General features: G+C 46.8%; 1 protein-coding gene across 6 annotated transcripts in view; it reads left to right on the top strand.

The window, feature by feature from the left end:
• Positions 1-1384: 1384 nt before the first annotated feature.
• Positions 1385-25310, top strand: part of XPO7 (exportin 7) — a 598229-nt gene continuing 574303 nt past the window's right edge. For 4 of the 6 annotated variants that reach the window (XM_085633854.1, XM_085633852.1, XM_085633851.1 and 1 more), the window contains exon 1: positions 1442-1523. The gene's annotated coding sequence lies outside the window, so the exon portion shown is untranslated. Of the gene's footprint in view, positions 1524-25310 lie in introns of all 6 variants that reach the window. The other 2 variants (XM_085633849.1, XM_085633846.1) reach the window with 1 other exon arrangement.

Genomic DNA, 25310 nt, shown 5'->3' with positions numbered 1-25310 from the left:
TTGCGCGCACATGGTGGCATCTGCTTTAGAGAACGCCATCTTAAGTACTGCGGCCAAGTAGGCCCGAACATTGACTAAGCGAAAATAGACATAGCAGCAATTAATATGTAGAAATGAAGATTCTAATGTTCAAACCCACACTAATCCCAATATATATTCGTATTTTCCTAGCTGCAGCGACATTTAAAGCGATAATACTTACCATATGATAACTTTAAGCCACAATACAATCACAAAGCAATATAAATCATGCAATTTTACTATTCCACCACAATCTAAGGTTAGTTTGCGTACCATTATTAGTTATTTAATTTTGCCATGCAATTCGCAATTTAGTCCCACGTTTATCGGTGTTTATCAAGGTACAAACATTGATTAGTATCACTTCCACTTCAAACAGGTTATGTAAATTAATTTTAGTATGATTAGGTAATTAATTTTATGCAAATTAGAGGAGGTATACAAAATTTTGTTTTACCTGCTCCATTAGCTGTCAAATAAATCTTAAGAGAGGATTGTGAATATAAAGGAACTTAAGCTCCAAATAGCTGTTTCCTGCATGTGCAACTGGTCAATAAGGAGATTCTAAGTCATTACAACTTTGACCCTGCATTTACTGTGATACAGCCTCAGCCATTTTCTAAACCAGAATAGATTTATTTAAGCCAGAATATATTTATTTTAGCTTAAAATTCTCCTATTTTAATGTGAGTTCATGGGGTAAAGAAATTCCTCTGCTCTTTTGTTTTTTATAAATGTTCACTTTTATTCCTAAATGATAGCATGGATTATAGTGACAAAATAACTTTGACTTTTGTGTGGAGAAATAGTATTCACAATGGTTCATATACTGTGCGCAATACAGAGACAACATGGGCATTACCAGGGTAAACGTCCCTGTATGGGACACATAAACAACTGCTTACTATCCATCTGCATTCGTTATGTATTGTTTTAATAAATAAACACCAAAATGATCAATGTTGCCAAAATACATGCCAACACATCCGATTTAGGCATGAGACTTACATCAAAAAAATCTTATTTTTACTTTCTCCAGCATAATGCTACCTAAATATGAAAAATTAAGCTTTCTCGATTTCGTTAATTTCCCCTCTAAGCAGTTCTCGAACGTTGTCATAGAGATCTTGTTGACAGTTGCTGGCTCTGCTGCGGTGACCGCTGTTCTTCTAAACGGATTCCCTTTCTCTTTGTGTTAAGGCCCCTTTAAGAAACATGTAAACAAAGCTGAAAAGCCCCCTATCCCTCCTCGCTGTCACGTTTGGATTACGTTTTTCTATTACGTGAAATCGTCATCGCGCTGTCTCCATTCTAGGAAGCATTGTGCGCTAAGCAAAGGGAGTACTTTTCTCGTTGCCAAGGCTGTTGCTCTCTGAGCGTACGGTGGGATACTTGCCAGGGCGCACGCGCATTGTGCGACGAGTTGGGAGGGGGCGGTGCGCGCAGAGTGAGGGATCGAGAGAGAGGAGCATGAATGGGCCAAAATGGCGGATACTGTGCAGGTGAGATGGGGTAGGCGGGAAAAGGGTCCATAGACGGGAAGTTGGGAGGTGGAGCTGGGATGTGTAGTGGGGAGGCCGGCGAAATGATGGGGGGAAGTAGAAGACTTCGGGAGTAGAGATATCCGAATGCACGAAGTACAGAGCAAGAAGCAGCAACACATGGCCTGCCACCTCCCTGTTGTTTTCAGCTCTAGATGTCACCGTGCTGTGCACTCATCGACTTTTGTGTCTAGTTTCAAATGCATGCATTGCCAAATTAGAAATTCCTATAAACTACTCCCGTTTACTTTACTAGTAGTGCCCTCTAGATGTAACTCATTTGCTGTCTTGCATTCACCACATATGCAACTCACAATACCTCCCATTTCTGCTGCATACTACATCCACCAAACGCTCCTTAACTCAAAACCACAGCCATTTTTAATTTTAAAACATACTTACACACTACTTCTGGCCCTAAAAAAACTCTCATCTCTTACTACTCCTTGGTGATTACTGCCCTCGGTCAGAAGTCAGCGGTCATGTTGCTCGTTAGCTTGCCCGTCTGTTGATTATTTACATTTCCACTTGTTGCTTATTTGCATGCCCCCCTGTCGATTATTTGCATGTCTCACTGTTGCTTATTTGCATGTCTCACTGTTGCTTAGTTGCATGCCCTCCCGCCCCCATTGCTTATTTGAATGTCCCCACTATTGTTTATTTGTATGTCCCCCATAGTGCTTATTTGCATGGAAGCCTGTTGCTAGTCCCCCTATTGTTCATGTATCCCTCTTCGTTCACGTAGCCCTCATTATTTTGTTAACATATCTATGTTCTTTTCGTATTCATTTTTCCTCGTCTCAGTGACCGAATGTTGCAAGTGCCTTGTTGGCTCTACCTAGTGCCTTGTTACCTGAACTTAGTGCCGTGGTGCCTATGCTTGGGCCCTTGTTGTTCGTGTTGGTACCGCCTTGCCTGTTTACACATCTGTACGTCCTCCCTTTATTATTTTAAAGCTTAGCAGACAGCACAGCTGTCTGGTTTGCTAACAACATTTTGGGGGCATTCGGAAAGTTTCTCTGAGAATGCATTCTGCCCATTGTTTACCATTGGCGTTGTGGTTTGTAACTCACATTTGCTTGCTTTCTATTTGTGACTATATTTGTTTTTGGCTGTTGAGCTTGAGTTCTTCTCTTCCGTTGCCCACACTCTATTTACTGCATTCTCCCACCAGTACTGGATTTCTGTAAATAGGTATTTAAATCTTGTTCTTGTCACATTTGCTGTGCATTCCAAGACAGAGGTCAAATGTCAGGCTCTGTCTTCCCGGAAGCTTGGTCTTTTATTTGTCTTTCTTTGACTTGAAAGTGAGAGGATTTATGTGATTATCATGCTGGTCACTGGGGGAGTGCTTGAAAAAGGCTGTTAACCGTTTTTTTTCTAGCACACAACAAAATTTAAATGTCTCTAAGTAAACTGTGCAGATAGTACGGAATAAGAAAAGGACAAATTAAGCATACTTTTGGGTAATTCTCTGAAGTGTGTTGAAAAAAGTATTTTAATAGGATCAAAACAAATCGGTACACAAGTTGATGACATTTCCACATATTATCGTTTGTGTGCTGTATACTTTTATCAGTAAAACTGTATGTCTGTGCAAATGTAATGGGCTTTTCAAGTGAAGATGTGTTGTCTGTAATGGCAGTGTGCTACCACAATATGCATATTCCACTTTACCTCATTCTGTACTATTCCACGTTGCTGCACTCTACTCTGCTGCACTCTACGCCAGTGCACTCTGTCAATAAAGTCTCGCCACTCTTATCTACTCTGTACCACTGCACTCTTCGTGACTAATCTACCATGCAACACTCTACTCTGAAACAATCTACTCTGTGCCTCTGCACTCAACACCACTTTATTTAAAACCAATGCACTCTACACCACTGTACTCAATGCCAATCTACTCTGTTCCACTATACTCTACAAGACTTTACAGCACTGCGCTCTACGCCATTGTTCTCCACGTCACTGCACTCTACGCCACTCTATTCTACTCTGCACCATTGTACTGTACGCCAGACTATGATACACCACTCAACTCTACGATACACCACTGCACTCTACAACAGTCTACTCTGCAACACTGCACTCTCTGCCACTGAATTGTACTCCTCTGCACTCTATTCAACGCCACTCTGCGCTGCACCTCTCTACGCCTCTGCCTTCTACGCCTCTGCCTTCTACGCCACTCTACTTTAAATCACTGCACTCTAGGCCAATGCACTAAACACCCCTTTGCTCAAAACCAATGCACTCTACACCAACTACTCTACACCACTGCACTCTCGCTATACTCTACTCAGCAATACTTTTCTCCACTGCACGATAAGCCACTCTGCTCTGCACCACTCTAGTTTACACTACTACGTTCTTTAACACTCTACTCTTCAAGACCACTCTACACCATTGCTCTGTACCTCGCTGCACTATATGCGCTCTATTCCACTCTACACCACTGAACTCTATGCTACTCTATTCTACACCACTGTACTCTGCCATTCTATTATCATCTGCACCACTATACTCTACGCCACTGCTCTGTGCACCACTCTACACTGTGCCACTGCACTCTACAAAACTGCACTCTCCCCCACTGAACTGAAAGGCACTCTACTCTGCACCACTACACCACTCTACATCATAGTACTCTACATCACTGCACTCTATGCCACGCTGCCACTGTACTTTACGCCACTGCTCTCTTCACCACTGTACTTTACGCAACTGCTCTCTTCACCACTGTACTCTACTCTGCACCTCTCAACTGTGTGCCACTCTTCGCCATTACACTCTGCATCACTCCACACCACTCTACGCCACTCTAATCTATTCTGCACCACTCCGTCACTTGACTCTACTGTACACCTCTGCACAATACGCCACTCTACGCTCTACCCTGCACCACTCCACGCCACTTCACTCTGAAACAATCTACTTTCTGCCACTGAAGGAGAGTAGATTGCACTCTACGTCACTGCACTCTACGCTAATGCATTCTACACCACTTAACTCAAAACCAATGCACTCTATGCCAATGCATTCTACACCACTTAACTCAAAACCAATGCACTCTATGCCAATCTACTCTGCACCACTATACTTTACGCCACTTCACTCTAGGCCACTCTACTCCACGACACTACACTCTAAGATGCTCTACTTCATTAAAATATATTGACACACTACTCCTCTCTATGCCACTGCACTCTACAACACTCTGTGCCACTCTCCGCAATGTCCTCTGTCACTCCATTCCACTTTGCTCCTCTCTGTTTTACAACACATCACTCCACTCTATGCCACTCCACAACTCTATTCCTCTCTACTGTGCAACACAGTACTCCACTGTAATTAACACAACACTCTGCTCTACACCACTCCACAACACTCTACTTCACTCTACGCCACTCAGCTCTGCTCCACTCTTTGCCACTCTACTCCACTCTTTGCTACTCTACTCCACTCCCACAACACTCCATGACACCCCACATAACTCCACTCCGTTCAACTCTTTGCCACTCCACACCACAGCATAACACTCAACTCCGCTTTATGACACTCCACTCTCCTTTGTTCCCATTAACTTTTAGCCATGCTGAACGGCTGCCACCTTTGTGTATAACTTGGCTAAAACCTATTGGTAAAGCCAATAGCTCTTGCATAGGCGAGACCTAATGGATTTGCCCATGTCTGCTTGTCCACACCTTTTGCTTGTCTGCTAGTACCCCTATTACTGCTTATGCCTCTCGTACCTAGCGCCCTTGTTGTTCGTTCTTGGTCCTTTCTTGTTTGTCTGTATGCCTCCCCTTTTTTAGGTGTCGCCTAGGCAGTGCTTGCTCTGTCTCTTCGAGACATGCTGTATTCAGGATATGGGCATGAAGCTCCGCATACTTTCCACCCATCTTTTTAATTGGTTCCCGTCACTGCCCTTTGTAAATGGTGGCTTTTCATTGGTCAATAGGCTTAGATGTCCCTCCTTCTGACCACCTTTTTAGGTCTTGCGCCTAGCGATGCAGTGCGTAGCGAGAGTCCTTTTATCCGGGGTTCCGGAACGGACCTTGGAATTGTACACGCTCGCGAGTGTGATTTTAGTTTTGGCTTCCTTTATTGGGCTTTGAGTGTGTGTTTTTTTTTTTAAACAAAGCACGGAATAGGCCAAAGGCGGGCGCATTGCTGCGCCCATGGCCTATTGGTGTCTGTTACGCGCACCAAAGCCCATGTGGTTTCAATTATCGTGCCCAGACACAGGCGCGATACTTGAAAACATATGGCTCGCTGTGGGTCACGCCCGCACCACTAGCGTTTTTTTTTTTTTTTTTTTTTACACAATAGCGATTGCTTTCGCGATCGCTTTCAGTGCCGCTTGTTTTTACAGCAGTTGTAAGTAATCACAGAAGGTTTTACGATTGCACTTTATTTTTATTGCTTGTTTTAGGTGGGATGAGTCCTACAGAGCTCAGAAGGCTTACTGCGGATTGATGACTTGTAACTTAGGCCATAATTTAGATTTACGATAAACAGTGGTTTATCATTCTTAGTTCCCTCGTGCAGAGTTCAGGATTCTGCATGAGTGAAGTGAATAAAGACTGAGCACCATATTTAAAAGAGCCCACATATTGAAGATGCTTTTTGCCGGTTTCACCGACAAGCACGCTGCCATGTCGTGCGCATGCAGTTTTAATTATTTAATGTGCTTGAACAGTGAGATGACTAACAGCAGTGCTGGTTTTTTTATTCTAACGAGCTCTTTCAAGCTTAATACTGCATTAACATTTCTCTTTTTTTAGCGATTTAGCCGTTTTGATGAATTAGCTTATTAGTTTTTGTTGTTGTTGTTGTTGTTGTTGTGTTTTTTTTTTTTTTTAACCCTCATTGATAATTTAACATCAATATTTGTCCTTCCCCGGCTCTACCGCAGTTAATTTGTGGCACCCCAAAAGGAGAATCACGAACGGTAAAATGAAATGCTCTTACCCTCGGGGTTGTAAACATGGCCACTAGTTGGATGGGCTACAGTGAAGGTTACACCCTGGCCTCTGTTGCTTATAGCCTGGCCAAAAATACAACCAAAGCTGTGTGGCATTTCACGCCCCAGCCTTTGTGGCGTCCTCTGGGGCGTGTGGCTTTTCGTAGAGATAGATTTAGCTATTTGAAGGTGGGGGGGGAAACCTCTGAGATGTAATCTGCTGACGAGCTCCATCTTACTCCGCAACCTCATGCACTAAGGCACCTTAGCATACATATTTTTTATCAACAATATGTATTTGTGTTAGTACCTACACCCTGCAATGTTTGTTTTGAGTTTCGACAAACACTACTTGCCTTCAGGGTTTTGAATAGGTACTTACATTCGTTGTTTTTTTTTTTTTTTAACCTGTAGTCAGAAAGTGGCTGCATAAATTCCTATGAAACTTTACAGACTGGGGAGGGTAGGTGGACTTTGTATAATGCCACCAACACCATAATACCACCAACACCTGTGGGTGCACCGGTGTGGGGCTCGAGCACCAGCCATACATGATGTCAACGTGTGTCAAGGGAAATAGGACCGCATGAAGCGGAACTTATATTACTGATTAACACAAAAGACTTAAAGGTAGCTTCCAGGCGTCTTAAACAATTGTTGAAAATGGGGTCAGGAACCAATACACACTGGAGTCATCTAACACGCATAGGAATAATTTCTCTTTCAGGTTTGTGAGTCCTTAAAAAGTTATAGATTATCTTGGGTTATGATGCAAGGATTCAATTAATTCCATTTTCAATTAATGCAACCATTTAATTTTGCTACTTGTATGCAGCACAAACAGGGATCCCGTGAAAGGAAGGGTCCACCCAGAGACCGACTGCCCATGAGTTTTTACCAGGGAGAAGTGGGTTAACTGATTATTTTGAACCACTCGAGCGAAGATTGACGGCTTTTGAATCAACCTCCGTCAACCGCAGATGTGGCGTAAATAACCCGTTGTGATAAGTTCGGCCGAGGTTGGAAACTTTCACTCAGGCCTTGAAGCAGGCCCTTTGGCAAGGTTTCCTTTGGCCCCTAGTCCTGATGAGGCCCAAACTAAATGGGCTGAAACGCGTCTGAATTCATGTATAAAAGAAAAAAATGCAACTCCAGTAAATAGTAGGGTGCAATGACAAATACCCTAAGAGGTATGGACATGAGGGCGATCTTGATTGATGTGAACTGCGAATTGTATTTTTGGTGTTTGTAAGTTTTCTTCGCAGCACAACTAATATTAGGGCTCCAAGGATTCTGTTTCCTGTTTTCAGATACATAAGTGTACTGTTTGTATGTATTTTTTTACGTTATTTTTTTACGTTGTGTAAGTAAATGTGCATTGTTCATGTGATAAACACACAAATATATATATAAAAACAAGCATTGGCATAGCCAATAGGTCTCGCTTTTGGAACCTTATAAGTATTTAGTTATGCAGCACAATATCCTTGGTGCATCAACATCAACTGTTGCATGGCTAAACACTTATAAGGTGCCAAAGGTGAGACCTATTGGCTATGCCAATGCTTGTTTATCTATGTTAGAATATATTTGTATGTGTATGTGTTTTAGGAATGTGTGGAAGGTTGTGTGTGTCAAGAATGGGTGTATCACTGTGACCATGTTAGACACAGTTCTATGTTAAGTGCAAGCCAATCTCAATGTTAATCCGAAGGTGCATACCTCTATACAGAAATATTTGCATTGGCATACCATGTCACCACTATTCACCAACCTTGATTAATTTAATAGCCAGATTTTACGATCCCTCAGGTCTAATCAAATGCCAGAACCTAGTCACTGTTTCTTTTAAGTATAGGATGTTTTAAAACCAGACAACAGAACTTATTTTAATCATCTCTTCATGGGATCAATAATGTAGGCCAATAACTGTTGAAACTCACAGCATAAGGGAGATTAGAAAGGAAAGAATTACCCACTGAAGCCCGAGTAGCTGCATTTGTGCATGCATAACAAGGCTAATGTTTTCTTAGGAGTGTTTAGGTATAGTCTGTATGACTAAACCACAGGCACCCTTTAGGCAGTCACGCATCGGATAATATTTGTTGCAATCCAATTTATGCGTAGAAAAACAAATAAATAAACATAATACCAGAAAAACAAGAATATCTATAACTACAAATGTAAATGTGAAAAACCTCCTAGAATCTAATTATGTGAAACAATCTAAATTGTTTTTATACTTAACCGGTGTTACCGAGAACAAAATTACCTGAACTTTTTTAATTAACTGCATAGTGATGAAAAGCTGCACCAACTGTGGTGCGTTTTGAACCTGTGGCGTGTGGGTTTCTCGGTGGGAGTTCAGCTCACTGAGTTACAATATCAGGTGTTTACTCGGGTATATGTCTCGAGAGAATATTGAACTAGAAGTACCGGCACCAGCTCAACTCTTCCATAAAAGCGCTAGATTCCGATGAGCGGAAAGCTCATCTGATTGGGCAGACACAATCTTCGTATCTGGTGCTGCTGAAACTATCAGCAGTAAAGCGTCTGTGATAGCTCGTTTGAACAGGTCTTTTATCAGAGACACACTTTAGCATTCCGGCAGGGCGCTCTCTTCCAAGCAGCGGACCATTTTGTGCCTCTGGCAGAACATACTCGTCAGCAGGGCAATCACACCAAAGTAACTCGCCCTGAGGTGTTTAATGCATACACCAAAACATGTGATTAAAGCAATCCATGCTCTCTTTTGTGTCTACGAAAGCTACTTTCGCACTCATTATTCCGAATATGTCTATAAAGTGTAATCAGGCGGCCAATCACAGGGCAGATAAAGTTCGACTCCGGCCGCACACCGAGGTAAATGCTGGACTACACACGACGCTTGAGAAACGTTTTCTAATCTCAGAGCTGCTAATGGCCGCGAGCGAGGCCAATGGCGCGAAAGGGGAGAGCTATTGTTAGCTGAAGTGCCAGAAAAAAAGGAGGCTTAACCACTTACTACCAGATTTCGGTCAAATAGCGTATTACAAAAATCTAAAATTAAGAATGAATTGAACTTACTGCGGCTGCATCACGGGGTTAACATAGAGGGAAGAGCATATGTGAGGACAAAGAGAACAAGTACAGGCTATGCCAAGCGGGAGTGATCGCGTTTGCGATCAAACATCAAAGCAGCGAAAGTGAAAGTAATCGAGCAGAGCATCAAAGGGCTGGGTGAGAAGGGAGGGGGGAATGCAAGGAGCAGCTGTGCACGTGCACGCCATCAAGCCCTAGGCCAGCAAAACCATGTGGGTAGCACTTTTGAAAGCCCACTTACAAAATGTCTCAAAGAGACAGCTTTCGCTGTCTCAGCGAGACCTAATCAAAGAGACAGCTTTCGCTGTCTCAGCGAGACCTAAAAACTGGATGCATAATGATATACATTGGACCTACAACCTAATGTGAGTGTGTTTTTTGAATTAAGACAATTGGTTGGTTAGAGAATAATTTCTCATTGATGGAATAATTTAGGTTTCCATTAGCTATAGAAATAACTGTTGCTGTATCAATTCCGCTGCATTATTTTTGTTTTTGCTTGGACTTCTATGCAGCAAGCCAAGGGAGGCAGTCTCATCTCGAAGGTCTATTCAGAATATCATTTCGAGACAATTTCCGTTTAATGCATCACTTTATATTTGAATTCACTTGGTAGGAATCAATACGTTATAGAATAAATTGTATAGTTGAGGGAAGAGCAGTACGGGTCCATTTTGCATTGTGTATTTATGATAAACATGTACAACGCTTGCTTCCCACTGTACAGTTTGGTAATCTAAATTATGGCATAATATGAACCATAGTGGCAATCCAACATAGCAAGCAGTAATACATATTATAATACAATATATACAATAATCAGGGTCACTGGAATTATGTGGCAGGACTGGGCCAAATTATGCGGCAGGGTTGAGTAAATTGAGTCTAGAAAAGGCCAATTATGCGGCATAATGCTGCACATACTTCATTACTTTTTTTCATTTCTAAACTTGATAACACTGTCTGGGTATTAGTTGCACATTTGCGGAAGTTTAATACTCAAATATAGCAATAAGCAACAGAAGAGTAACAGTCCGGGCTTGCTAAAGGGCTTTTCACTGCAATAAGTGTTGCTTTATTTTTTAGCAACGTTTGAGGTAGAAACAATTGTTTTTTCTTGTTAAACTCTGCAGGTTATGCAGCAGATGATAAATAATGTGGCAAACCTATAATCATTGGAAAATCAATGCAGCAGTGCATTATTCCAGTGGCCCTGACAATGACCAAAATTCTACGATTTGTTCTGCTCAGACACTGCTAATTCGGTCCCTTTACATTACTATATAAGTGTAGTATTCATTCCTCAGGCCATAGGGCCCGATGGACGGCGGTTAATGAGGGGTTGCTGCGGGCACACTGACTGGGGGGGTGGGGGTAGAGGGGGCAGTGGGTGGGGGATATAGGGTAGGAACGTAGCAGCATGGATTTCTCTTGATGTGTATTTTGATGGGGGATTCCTAGTATGATGCGAACGTGTGTAATGTTGGTCCACAGGACTTTGAGTGTGAAAAAATCAATAAAAATCTTTTAACAAAAAAAAAAGTGTAGTATTCATTCTGTGGTAACCTCATGAATGTGTGAAATTTGGTTTTTAACTCTCAAATATTGAAGATGAGTTTGGTGTGTTGAGGTCAGTGGGGTAATTTATATTTTTTATTTTGTCAGTTGATCCTGTGTATGAACTGGCAAAACATGATGAGCACCTTGTTTTCATTTATGCTCAAATTTAATACATTTTGTGTTTGCATTTTAACTTTGTTGCTTTAAACTTAATTTGATGCAAATTCTTTTCAGTTTGTATAGTTAAATCGAACAAGGGAAAACTTATGAAGTTTCACTTGGTTACATTAAATGGAGATTTTGGGGATCTGAATTTTCTACAGCAGAGTTGTCGAGCAGACTTGTTAACATTAAACATGGAGTAACCGTTGGGTGCACCATTTCCAGCATTCACTTTTTTTGACCAGCATCCTCTAGCCATTGGCTTGACTTTATCCATCACGTTTTTAGTTGGCCCAGTATTTATCTCCTGTGGGCTGTTTTGATTAACCTTCACCTCCACCTCATTAATTGCATTAAACTGCATGAGGACTACTTTGCAGCTTCCCTCTCCATCCTATTCTGTAGGTTTCCTCCCATGTGCCTCACACTAATGTGCTAACACTGCATGCTTAGTACATTAAACACAGAACTTTTGGCTTTGGCCAATGCTTGTTTTGTATCCATTTGTATTTTGTTAGTTCTCTCACAACAAAAGTCCAGGTTCAATGTAGTGTATTTCAGTAGCGATAGTGGAACTTTTTTTTCTATATATTTGTGTAGATAAGCTGTCGTGTTCACTGAGGTCTGGACAGGACACGGTTCAGTATTTTAGAACTTTCTCGTACGTATACAGAGTGCCATCTGGTCGTCTAACAACTCCACTGTCGTTTTTTTGGGGTTGTATTTGTAACTTGTAATGTGCAGAAAATGTATTCCTTTGAAATTCTTCTGTAACTGTTTATGCTTATTTGCTTTGTACTGTGAACTTGAGAAGGTTTCTCTCTAGGGAGACTCTCCCGCCCCTCCCCATTCCACCACCACCTGCCCCCCTCCCTCCCCATGACACACCAGTGAGTTGCAGGGAGAGTGTGTAACAACCTATATTGTGTTGAGTTGCACTGGTCCATTTGCAGAGGTCAGGCTCCAATTTAGATTGTGAATACTCTCTTTAAGGCTGATCTTTAGGTCGATCCTGGCCAGCGCATGTACTGCTCTGCGAGGCATTCTGTATTGAGGTAGGGACTTGAAGCTCCACCCACTCTCTGCCCACACTTTCCATTGGCTTGTGTCATTGTCCACTGTAAACTGTGGCTGTTAGTTGGTCAAAATGCTTAGTGGGTCCCTCCTCAGTACTGCCTTGTCTCATTTTGTAACCTCTCATGGCGACATCCCGTTACGTGTGTTGTTGCTCGGTAGGCTTTAATTACAGCCTCCAAGCACCATTTTCTCAAATAGCTTTGTCCTGCCTGCAACAGGACACGCTCTCTCCTAATACTTTTTAAAAATTTTGATAGCACACATTTGCGAGAGTTTTAATCTATTGGCATTGTAAATGACAATGCCTGTTATCTGTTTTGAAAACACATAAAATAAAAGGCATTGTCATTTACTATGCCAATAGCTCAAACTCTCATTAATGCGAGGCCTTTTGCATTGAAAATGCTTGTTTCTTATTGTACCCTCCCATGAGGACACCCCCTGTTCTTCACTTTGTTATTTAAGTTTTGGTGCAGTCTTTTCTCATTTTCTGCTTCTTTAACCTCAGGACCTGCCCGCAGCCACACTTGCTCCCTCTCCTGGGCTGCAGCCGACTTCTCCTCCCAGTTCGCTCTCTCTCTCTCCCGCTGCAGCCTCCCTCCTGCTTTTTGCAACTTGGGGTCAACGGATTTGCATTTGTGGCTTGTTTTTAGAATGTTACTTTCCGCCATCACTTTTTGCCCATAGCTCTTTCTTTAAATTTTTTTATTATTCCTTTAGGAGCGCTTTTCATGTGTGCTTCACCTTAGTCTGGTGCTCTGCTCTCCAGCTCTTTGCATTTTTTGCTTATTTTTCGGGAGGAGGCGTGGGGAAGCAGCGTTTGTAATATAAATTCCACGCTGCTGGATACCCGATTATTTTTACAACTCCGGTAGGAAACGACATCATTTTGCGGCGCAGCCACTCTCCCTACCCATCCATCTCTCAAACTCCTATGCAACACTGTTATGTTCAGAAAGATTTCCATGGATGCTACTATAAATCGAGGCAAAGAACCTTCACATGCATGTAGCACTAATGCCACAGTAAGATGCATTCATAATAGGAATACTTATTGTTGCGATATTAGAATGCTTTATATATTGTGCATGTGCTTAGAGCTTTACTATGCATTGTCTGATCGCTTTCACAACGTTCCACAGCCCGCTGGGATAAGTTTACTGGCAGCTACAGGATCTAATTTTTTCTTTTTATAACAAAAATATATGGGCTGTTGTAGAAATATTTCGACCACATCCTACAGCTGACCATGTGCACACTTTTTATAACTCCTTTCAACAATGGCCGCCTTGTGATCAGTCAACAGTGGCAGACTGCAACCAAGGCAAGTCCATTTTCAATGTTTGCCACTAAGGCCGGATGAGCAGTCTCATGTTTTCACTGCTCTCCGCCTGGGGTAAACTGTCTGTTTGGCTCCTCCTCCCACCCATAGCGCCAGAGCCAGCCCTCCTCACCATGGCGAAGTTTCACATTTTCGGCTAGGTGAGGTGGAGAATGGGGTCCCGAAGGAGACTCCTGCTGCCGATTTCCTGGACCAGCAGAAGAGCTAGATAGCAGGTAACAACAACAAAGGCATCAGTATCCTGGAGAGGTGCCGAACTCCCTGATTGCCGGTGGTGCAGGTATGTTAATCTTTACACCCTTCCTCCATATCCTAAGACACCTTTGCATTCCATAACTGATACACCTTGTACGTGTAGAGACTTTTCATTGTTTTCACTCTGTGTGTCGGAGCTCTGGTTAGGTTGCGCCGTCTCTGTGTAGCTTTTGTGGCTCTGAACTGTAGTCAGTATGTCAGCCTATCACAAGCGTTACTTCCGTGTGTGGAAACTGTGCCATCTTAGGCACAACCAGTATAATTAATGTTTTTACATAGTTTAATTTGTTGTTTTATTTGTTGCTCGGCACTATACCATGGCTTGCAGAGCATGTTAATAGGTTGCATAACAACACAGTCACCTGGGGAGGTCTAGTTATACAATTAGGCTATCACTGCTATTCGATACTGGTAGTATTTTATTCGCTAATCGTGTTTCCTTACTTCTCTTTGCCAGTGTCTTCCTAAATTGATCATGTGTTCTTGCTATTGTTAATCATGTACTTCCAATTTCTCTCACTCTTATCTACTAGTGATGGGTTAGTTTGATAGGAGTCTGATAATGCAACTTTCTAGCAACATGTGAAGGTATGGCAAGTCGTGGTAGGTATATCATGCCATTCCATCTAGGGGTGGATTTAAGGTGGTGTCCTCTTAATTTTTGATGGCACTGAGCTACTCACACTTGTTGCACAATTTTCTGCAGTGACTTAACAGGAATTGCTGTCCTCCTAGCCTCTTCACTAGTGTTGTTGCGCTATTGGTGGATTAAGAAAGCTGTAGTTGCGTTGATATTGGCGCCTAGACCATTCCCCTTAACCTGGTAGCAACTAAGGGGCACCTAGCAGTGCAGAGATGTGTCAGTATACTCCCCGTCTACAATTCTGAATGCGGGTACTATGTTCCAGGGCTTTTGTGTCTCGGGTACTCATGATCTCTATTATGGTTCTCTTGGACTTTCCTTTTTCCAGTATTTCACAGTCTGCTTCATTCTTTCTAGTTTGAGTTGTGTGGTTCCTGCCTTCTGTTTGGAGACGTTTCCATCCCCAGCGTTAGTCCTTTCTTACTTGGCATCAGTTTTCTTGGTCCCAATGCATCTTTTTGCGCCACACTGATGTTTGCTGGTTTTGTGGGAGTTCCTCCTATACTGCTTATTCACAAGTTCTGTTCATCTACCTAGTTATCCCATTCTACGCTTCCAAAGTTGTAATATAAAAGTCTGCTGTATTTAGAGAGTTTTGTTGGTGTAATCACTGAAATGGGTATCTGTACTAGCATAGTTTAGTATCATCTGCGTGTTCTTGCCTGTGCAAAAGAGTGCCTTAGTCGTAGGGTGTGTTTTTTCAGGTTTAGGTGTGCTGTACATATCTGTTTGTGCTGGAGTCCTTTGTTTCTCTCCATGCCTACTGGCATCTTTGTGTTATGTAGTGAGTTGCTATTCCTTTGTTCCACTAGACTTGAAAGTGTTTCGCTCGCCAAGTGCCTTCTTGCGTGTTTCCCTGTCACTTTGTCTTTTTGCCTTATCCCAATGTACACAATTCCTTTGCCCTCTGCTGGTGACCAATTTACTTATCTGGCTGTAGATGTGTTTAACAATCTCATGATTTTCTCCTTGTGACCAACTGTTGGCATTCTCCACATCAGTGTGCATGTCCTTTTCAGTTCTAAAGTCACTGTCTCTGGTCCAAAAGCAGTAGTAGTCATAACCTGATGTTGGTATGGTTGTTGGTGACATGTATGTAACTCCTTGTTCCAGTGATTGCTTATGCCCCCTATTTCTCCCTTGTATTCGTGTTAGCCTTCAATAAATCAATCAACATTTGTAGAGCGCACTACTCAACCGTGAGGGTCTCAAGGCGCTGGTTGGAGGGGGGGTGCTGCTACTGCTCGAACAACCAGGTCTTGAGAAGTCTCCTGAAGGCCAGCAGTTCCTGGGTCTGTCGCAGGCGGATGGGGAGGGTGTTCCATGTCTTGGTGGCGAGGTGGGAGAATAATCTGCCGCCGGCGGTCGCTCGTCGGATCCGGGGACGATGGCGAAGTCAGCGGAGCAAAGCTGGCAGTTTGGGGTGTAGAAGGTGAGTCGTTCGTTGAGATATGTTGGTCCGGTGTTGTGGAGTGCTTTATGAGTGTGGGCGAGGAGCTTGAAGGTGATCCTCTTGTTGACGGGGAGCCAGTGCAGGTCTCTCAGGTGGGGTGTGATGTGGCTGTGGCGGGGGATGTCGAGGATGAGGCTTGCAGAAGCGTTCTGTATGCGTTGTAGTGGTTTCTGGAGTTTTGCAGAGGTTCACGCGTAGAGGGCGTTGCCGTAGTTCAGTCTGCTGCTGACGAGGGCCTGGGTGACCGTCCTTCTGGTTCCGGTGGGGATCCGTCTGTAGATCTTGAGGAGCATGCGGAGGGTGTTGAAGCAGGAGGAGACGGCGTTGACTTGCTGGGTCATTGAGAGTGATGAGTCCAGGATGAACCCCAGGTTGCGAGCGTGGTCAGTGGGCGATGGTGCGGGTCCCAGTGCAGCTGGCCACCAGGAGTCGTCCCAGGCGGAGGCGGTGGAGCCGAGGATGAGGACCTTCGTCTTGTCCGAGTTCAGTTTCAGGCGGTTGTTCCTCATCCGTTTGGCGATGGCCTTCATTCCTTCGTGGAGGTTGGTTTTGGCGGTGGTGGGGGCCTTGGTGAGGGAGAGGATCAGCTGGGTGTTGTCGGCGTATGAGATGATGTTGAGGTCGTGCGATCGGACTATGTTGGCGAGCGGTGCCATGTAGATGTTGAAGAGTGTCGGACTGAGGGATGATCCTTGGGGTACGCCGCAGATGATCTTGGTGTCTTTAGATCGGAATGGGGGAGGCGGACACTCTGGGTTCTGCCGGTGAGGAAGGAGGTGGTGCAGTACAGGGCTTTGTCACAGATCCCTGCGTTGTGGAGGCGTGTGCGTAGGGTTTGGTGGCAGATGGTGTTGAAGGCAGCAGAAAAGGTCCAGGAGGATGAGGGCCGTGGTTTCTTCGTTGTCCAGCAGGGCTCTGATGTCGGTGGCGGCGATGAGGGCTGTTTCGGTGCTGTGGTTGCTGCGGAAGCCGGATTGGGACGAGTCCAGGATGTTGTTCTCTTTATAGTTCCTTCATAGTTCCTTACTTTTCTTCCCAAATTGTCAGTTTATTCTTATGTTAGTGGCATTTCATTCTTTTCATGTGTGTTTATGCTGAAACTTGGAGAGTAACCAAATGGTGAACGTGGTTTTGGTCAATTACCTTTACCAGTGGGTGTTTTCCTTTCTTTATGCCTGTGTGTCCCAGTCTCAGTTTCTGCTTTTGCAGTGTGCGCCATGTCACCCACACTGTCCTTTCCTCCGCTCCAAGCCATTGATTAGTATGTGCACATTTAGTCCAGTTTCGCCTGTCTTGGTAGAGCTGGCTGTCAGTAAGTACTCTTCTCTGTTATCCTGAGAGTTCTGTGCCTCTGCTAAACTTTTTTGGTCGGGACTTGGGATCTGCTGGGAATGCACTTGTCCAACCTGAGAGTTTGAGCATCTTCTCTGGCTCTCTTTCTGTAGAATTCACCACTTGCTGTACAAACATCTGACAAGTACATGAAGCTGCAGCCTATAATTTCCTCTCATGCTCACCTTCCTGGTGAACCATATCTGCAAACGTCAGCTGTACTGACTGTCAATAGGTTTGAACTAATATATAGGATTGTCATGTCTATACTTTCCTTACTTGTTGACTTGGACGGTTTTATCAGCTGTCTTGCTATACGGTCTGTTTTTATTATTATTTTTTTTGATCTGGGCTGTTGCACTTGATTTGCAGCTGCCTGCTTCTCTCATTCCCTACCCAATCTATTGTTAGCTATTTACTGAACACTATCTGCAGCCACCCCCTTGTGATTTTTCCTTAGATATTGGAGCTCATGTAAAGTATTTACTGCTGTTTAATTATGTTTTTTTTTCTTGTTGCCTATTTTATCTGCTTGAGCTAATCTACGACTACTGGCTTTATTTTGCTCACTTGATAATCTAGGAGCTAAATTGAATCTTGTGTAGTTACTTTGTCATTGGTAGGTGCAGGCCTTTCAGAGATCTTTGCATACAATACCTTTGCATGTCTACCTACCTGTACCTGCCCGTCTAAGCTTCTGGTCTGGATTACAGCATTCCTATCTGCACACCTGTCCTTGACTTGTTCGCACTAGTGATGGTGATTGCAGATAATTTCCTTTTACTTTCCTACTTTTGTTGCCTGAGATTCTGTATCATATAAAACATTGCAGGTACTTACTTCTCCCCTTTACCTTACAAAGCAGGTGCAAACGGTTGCATATCTTGTCCTGTCCCCAGTTCTCCTTGACTGTTTATGTCTGGTTCTGGAATTGGTTGTGTTTTTCACCAGTGCCTGGCTGAGCTGACGGTAGTCTGCTACAAAAGTCAATAAATAAAAAAGCAAATGCGGGCAGATCCTGCATTTATTTACGTTTATAGGCAAGGCAGCATGCTTCACTTTAGCTTTAACCATCTAAAGCTAAAGCACGGCGTGCTGCGAAAGCTAAAATAGTAAATAAACAGAAAAAAAGACGGCTGCACAACTTATTTTTTTATTTATTCTTTTAAACATTTGTAGCAATCCCTCTGTATCCCTTGACTACTCAACCCCTCTCCTCATCAGAGTGTCTTTTCGTCTCTGGGCTCTCTCCATGTCAGTGGATCTCCTCTATTACTTGTATTTGTGCTTCTTGTGCCCCCGGCTCCTGGTCTTTCGGCCTCCCGTGCCCCCGGCTCCTGGTCTGTGGGCCTCCCGTGCCCCCGGCTCCTGGTCTGTGGGCCTCCCGTGCCCCCGGCTCCTGGTCTGTGGGCCTCACGTGCCCCCGGCTCCTGGTCTGTGGGCCTCCCGTGCCCCCGGCTCCTGGTCTGTGGGCCTCCCGTGCCCCCGGCTCCTGGTCTGTGGGCCTCCCGTGCCCCCGGCTCCTGGTCTGTGGGCCTCCCGTGCCCCCGGCTCCTGGTCTGTGGGCCTCCCGTGCCCCCGGCTCCTGGTCTGTGGGCCTCCCGTGCCCCCGGCTCCTGGTCTGTGGGCCTCCCGTGCCCCCGGCTCCTGGTCTGTGGGCCTCCCGTGCCCCCGGCTCCTGGTCTGTGGGCCTCCCGTGCCCCCGGCTCCTGGTCTGTGGGCCTCCCGTGCCCCCGGCTCCTGGTCTGTGGGCCTCCCGTGCCCCCGGCTCCTGGTCTGTGGGCCTCCCGTGCCCCCGGCTCCTGGTCTGTGGGCCTCCCGTGCCCCCGGCTCCTGGTCTGTGGGCCTCCCGTGCCCCCGGCTCCTGGTCTGTGGGCCTCCCGTGCCCCCGGCTCCTGGTCTGTGGGCCTCCCGTGCCCCCCCCCGGGCTTGGCTGGGGGCCTTCTCGCCGCCTCCCGGGCTCCTTGGCTGGGAGCCTTCTCGCCGCCTCCCGGGCTCCTTGGCTGGGGGCCTTCTCGTCGCTTCCCGGGCTCCTTGGCTGGGGGCCTTCTCGTCGCCTCCCGGGCTCCTTGGCTGGGGGCCTTCTCGTCGCCTCCCGGGCTCCTTGGCTAGGGGCCTTCTCGTCGACTCCCGGGCTCCTTGGCTGAGGGTCTCTCGTCGCCTCCCGGGCTCCTTGACTGGGGGTCTCTCGTCGCCTCCCGGGCTCCTTGACTGGGGGTCTCTCGTCTCCTCCCTGGCTCTTTCTCTGTGGGCCCCTCCTCCCCGGCTCTTTGTCTGTAGACCCCTGCTCCCCAGCTCCTTGTCTGTGCCCCCCCCCCCCTCCCCCGGGCTCTTGGGGCTGTGAGCCTCTCCTCCCAGTTTTCTTGACTGTGGGCCTTTCCTCCCCTTCTGCATTTTCCAGTGTGCCTCTCGCCCCCTCCGGGGTTCCTTGGCTGGGGGTATCTCGTGCCCTCCAGGGTTCCTTGGCTTGGGGCCTTCTCGTGGCCTACCGGGCTCCTTGGCTGGGGGCCTTCTCGTGGCCTACCGGGCTCCTTGGCCGGGGGCCTTCTCGTCGCCTCCCGGGCTCCTTGGCCGGGGGCCTTCTCGTCGCCTCCCGGGCTCCTTGGCCGGGGGCCGTCTCGTCGCCTCCCGGATTTCTTGGCTGGGGGCCCCTGCTCCCCAGCATCTTGTCTGTGCCCCCCCGGCTCTTGGGCTGTGGGCCTCTCCTCCCCTTCTGCATTTTCCAGTGTGCCTCGTCCATATGTTACTTGGCCTTAGAGCACCTTGTTTTCACCCTGTGTGCCTCATTTGGAATCCTCCAATCACATGTTCTTATTGTCTGTGGGTCTCTTCCCTCTGTATCCCCTGTTCCTCATCAGAGGCCTTTTCATATGTGGGCTCCTACTCTCCATGTCTGTGGACCTCCCTGCTCCTCATCAGTAGCCAACAAAACACAAAGGAACCACATCCTGGAACCATTCCGGCTGCACAGCCAAAACCTGGACTGTATGAGTCCAATAAATCAAATGTTCGCATGCTTCTCTGTGTACTCCTTATTTTTACCATTTTAATCCTCTTTTCACATTTGCTTAATCAATTTATTTTACTCATGTGTCTCATGCTGTGACTGATGACTCAAACACAAATGGAGCGTGCGTTTCCACAAATCACGATTTTATTGGCATCACCCAATGCATTTCGGGAATAAACATTCCCTTCGTCAGGTGTATCTACAAAGCAAAGAGAGTATTCAAACACCACCATCAGTGTCCTGTATTTTTACTAACTTCATTAAAAAGTTGCATTTAAAACCTACGTAGTAATCCGTGCTTTCTTCAAGTTTACAAACTTCTAGCAGTTTTTAATAAACATTACTCATTTATACATGCCTTAACCCCAACTCTACGATCCCATTTCTGTTTTACCAACTCTGTTCACCCCCTTCTGAACTTAGGTTCAAACAACTAACCTGAAACCCTTCATAACGTAACCTTTTCTCAAGTTGTTATCCCTCCATTATACTAATCAGCCCTACTGTCTCCACACTCTTCCCTCCACTCACTGTGACATGCGTACGAAATTTCTTTTAAAAGAATGGCATCCCAAGTTGACACTTCAATTCCATTCGTCTCTCAACTGCTGCCACACTGCTCCATGTTAAATGTGCCGAAGCACATTACTCTATTTAAACAAGAACCTCATTTCATGCTACGGGGTTATCCGAGCCTTATATACGCTTGATAATTGCCAACAGATGGACAGTCACGTGTGCACCCCTGATACCTAAACTCTGGTGCAAAATTCCATGCCTTCAATTCCCATAGTTAAATTGCTCAAAACTACGTATCCCAACATGCCATTCGTCATACACTTGCCCATTCAAAACAACTCCTACCCAAACCCAGTCATGGAAAAAGGTAAACCCCCCTCGCTAAACTCAAACGATAAAAAACAACGGCACATACGCGCACATGATTACCGATGCAGTGTTTAAACTAGAATGAAAAGACACTTTAGCATGCACATAAAACACAACTTTAAGGTCTCGTTTTCTTAGAATCGACGTTGATTGTCCCCTGTTCTGCCAAGCCATTAATGGTGGGAAACGTCACTCCAAAGGTGTTTTAACATAACTGCAGACAATATCATTTCCATGCAAATCTTCCATTTCATCATCAATTTATCGAGTGTTGTTGGGTGCAATCTCTCCGTGGGACAAAAACTATTGTGAAAAACATTGGAAGATGGTGAGATGCACACCTTTTTTCTTCTTTAGTCATCCTAATGTTCGTCATGTTTCTCTGTTAAAGCTTATAAAGGCGTGCAAGCATGGTACGTGCCCTTTCCCATTGCGCTTTTTCAATGACAACAAAACATGAAGGAACCACATCCTGGAACCATTCCGGCTGCACAGCCAGAACCTGGACTGTATGAATCCAATAAATCAAATGTTCCCATGCTTCTCTGTGTACTCCTTATCTTTACCATTTTAATCCTCTTTTCACATTTGCTTAATCAATTTACTTTACTCATGCGTCTCTCATGCTGTGACTGATGACTCAAACACAAATGGAGCGTGCGTTTCCACAAATCACAATTTTATTGGCATCACCCAATGCATTTCGGGAATAAACATTCCCTTCGTCAGGGGTATCTACAAAGCAAAGAGTATTTAAACACAACCATCAGTGTCCTGTATTTTTACAAACTTCATTAAAAAGTTGCATTTAAAACCTACGTTGTAATCCATGCTTTCTTCAAGTTTACAAACTTATAGCAGTTTTTAATAGACATTACTCATTATACAGTAGCCCCCATGGCCCCTCACCTGGGTGGGTGTCCCCACACAACCTGGTTCCAAGCCTTGCTCACTAACTCACTGCCCCGGCTCCTCTCCTGGGAGCTTCTCGTTTCCAACCCTTGGATCCTCACCTGGGTTTGTGTCTCCTACCCACCCCAGCTCCGGTCCTAGGTAGGCGTCCCCCACCATCTCCGGCTCCTCGCTGGAGTGGGTGTCCCCAGAACCACCCACACTTGGGGCCCTCCTTTCCCAACTGCGGCTCCTCACTTGGGTGAGTGGGTGTCCCCACTCCTGGGTGGGTTTCCCCAGCCTACCCCCCCACCTAACTGCGCACCCACTGCTCCTCGTCTGTGAACCTAAACCCTCTGCTCATCTGTGGGCCTCCCCAGCCCCACCCACCTTCAGCTCCTCTGGTCATCCCCCAACCCCCCACAGCCGCTCCTCTATGGCCCATTCCCTCCACTCCCCCATGACTTCACGTCTTTAGTCCTTTCCCTCCCCCAAGGCTCCTCATCTGTGGTTCTCTCAACCTCCGCTCCCACAGGGCTCCCCACCATTCTCCCCCACTGCTCCCCCACCTCTTGGCCTCTCCTCCCCCACGATGCCTCGTCTGAGGACATGTACCTCCCCACCCGTATTCCTCTTCGACTGTGGGCCTCCCCATTCACTCCACTCGGCTCCTGGTCTGTGGGTCTTTGCACCACCCTTCACCATGTGTGCCTTCCAACCCTCTCTGCCAAGGCTCCTCGTCTGTGGGCCTCCCAACCCCTCCACGACAGCTCCTCATCTGTGGGCTTCATTACCCCCTTCCCTCCACCACGGCTCCTCGTCTGTGGGCCTCCCAACCCCTCCACGACGGCTCCTCATCTGTGGGCTTCATTACCCCCTTCCCTCCACCACGGCTCCTCGTCTGTGGGCCTCCTCAGCCCCTTCCCTCCATCACGGCTCCTCGTCTGTTGGACTCCTCAGCCCCTTCCCTCCATCACGGCTCCTCGTCTGTGGGCCTTCTCAGCCCCTTCCCTCCATCACGGCTCCTAGTCTGTGGGCCTCCTCAGCCCCTTCCCTCCATCACGACTCCTCATCTTTGGGCCTCCTCAGCCCCTTCCCTCCATCACAACTCCTCATCTGGGCCTCCACACCCCCTCAACCACGGCTCCTCATCTGTGGGCCTTCCTGACCCCTCCGCTACTACGCCTCGTCTGCAGGCCTCCTCAATCTACCACACCTGCTCGTCTGCGGGGCTTCCCTCCAATACAGCTTCTCATGTGTGCATCTCCCCTCCTCCATGGCTTCACGTCTGTGAGCTTCCCCCCACCCCTCCCTCATGGCTCCTTGTCTGTGGTCCTCCCATCCTGTGGCTCCTTGTCGGTGGGCCTACTCACCCCCTTGGCCCCTTGTCAGTGGGCCTGCCCACCATGTTGGCTTCTTGTCGATGGGCCTCCAACCCCACGGCTCCCAGTCGTTGGGCCTCCCCACCCCTCTTTGTTGGTGGCCTGCCCTCTCCCTTGGCTTCTTCTCAGTTGGCGTCCTCACTTCCTTCGCAACGGCTCCTCATCTGTGGGACTCCCACTTCCTCCTCATCCTTTCACAACCACATCTGTGTCCCCTCTGGTCCTCATCAATTTCACAGGCCTTGACTGTGCCACATTAATGTACTCCTTTTCTCAGTTCTGCTCCTCTGTTCCTTTTCCTGCCTACTAGTCCTCTTCCTTCCCCTGCTTGTTAGTCCTCATCAGTTTGTAGGTCTCGCCTGCGAATGCAGCACATGCGCTGCTTCGCCTCGGTGAGGTCTATTGTCGTTGCTTCTGTGTCCGGGGCCTGTGGAAGCGGGGTTGGTATCCGCCCTGTCGGCTTTAGGCTCCACCCACCCTGCTCAGACTTGCTCGCGCTTTTCAGGAAGTATGCATCCCGCATGCCCTGAACCCACTCCCCCCGTCCTCCTGCATTAAATCACCCAAGTGGCATGTACAAAAATGTTACCATTGCTCTATCTTGCCACCGTCTTGCCCAGGTCAGATCTCGTTGCTTTGCCACTACTTATTTGCTTTTTTCTGCTGCCAGAATTAATTAAATTATCGGAGATATCTAAAATTAACAAGCATTTACAATGCAACGGTCTCGGCATTGTTAAAGTTAGAGCTATTGGCATTGCTCATGACATTATTTTTGTTTATGTGCACTAACCTGCTGAACTGTTTTACAAATCATCACCAACTTGACACAGGAACCAGCGGCCACAGGAAAAGGAGGGCCGCGCCCGCCGTTCCCTGACTGGCGGGGCGAGCAGGCCGTGGATCCCGAAGTTGCAGCCGGTCTGCAGATCCGGAGCGAGGGGGCGGAGAGGCGGGAGACACGGAGCCCGGCGGGAGAGCCCCGGGGGAGATGGGGTGAGTGCGAGCGCTGGGGGTGCAGCGCAAGAAGTACCGGTGTTAGAGAAGCTCCATGCTGCATGGGGGCGGGGGGCTCATGTGCTCAGCTTAACAAGGCAGCCCCGCCCGCCCTCGAGCATGGCTTTTCCAGCAGCGGTAGCTGTTGCTAGGCGACGCCTGGTCCGGGCTTGCGACGGAGCGCCAGCAGCACTCACAGGCAGTCCCGCAGCCGGTACTCCCGCGGGACCTGGGCCCCCACCGAACCCCGCCGAGCCACCGCCCGACTTAGCGGCCATGATGGAGAGAGACTTCCGGAGGGGCTGGGAGAGGTGGGGGGGAAGGAGAGCAGGGGAGGAGACCGGATGGGAGGAAACAGGAAGACAGGAGCGGCGAGTGGCAGGCCGGGGAGGGGGGAGAGATGAAAGAGGGGGAGGGGACACGAGGGGCGAGGTGCAGGCCGGGGTGGATGATGGGAGAGGACCATGGAGGTAGGGAGGAAGCAGGTGGGATGCGCGTCGCAGTGCCTTAGGGACCCCATGCTGCCTGCACGCGACAGTAGGCTCTCTGATTGGTTGACAAGGTCCACCAATCACAGTGCTTATTTGGTAGTTGCCAACCACTCAGAGAGCTGACTGGCGCGTGTAGGCAGTGTGAGCACGACATGCTGTCTTGGGCAAAACACGCCCAGAGAAAGATTCGAAAAAAACACGCCCCCGAATCGCAAA

This window comes from Triturus cristatus, chromosome 11 (genome assembly GCF_964204655.1).
Source record: "Triturus cristatus chromosome 11, aTriCri1.1, whole genome shotgun sequence".
Lineage (NCBI taxonomy): Eukaryota > Metazoa > Chordata > Amphibia > Caudata > Salamandridae > Triturus > Triturus cristatus.
Note: the sequence above shows the minus strand (reverse complement) of the source record. Positions and strands in the feature narration are given on the sequence as shown.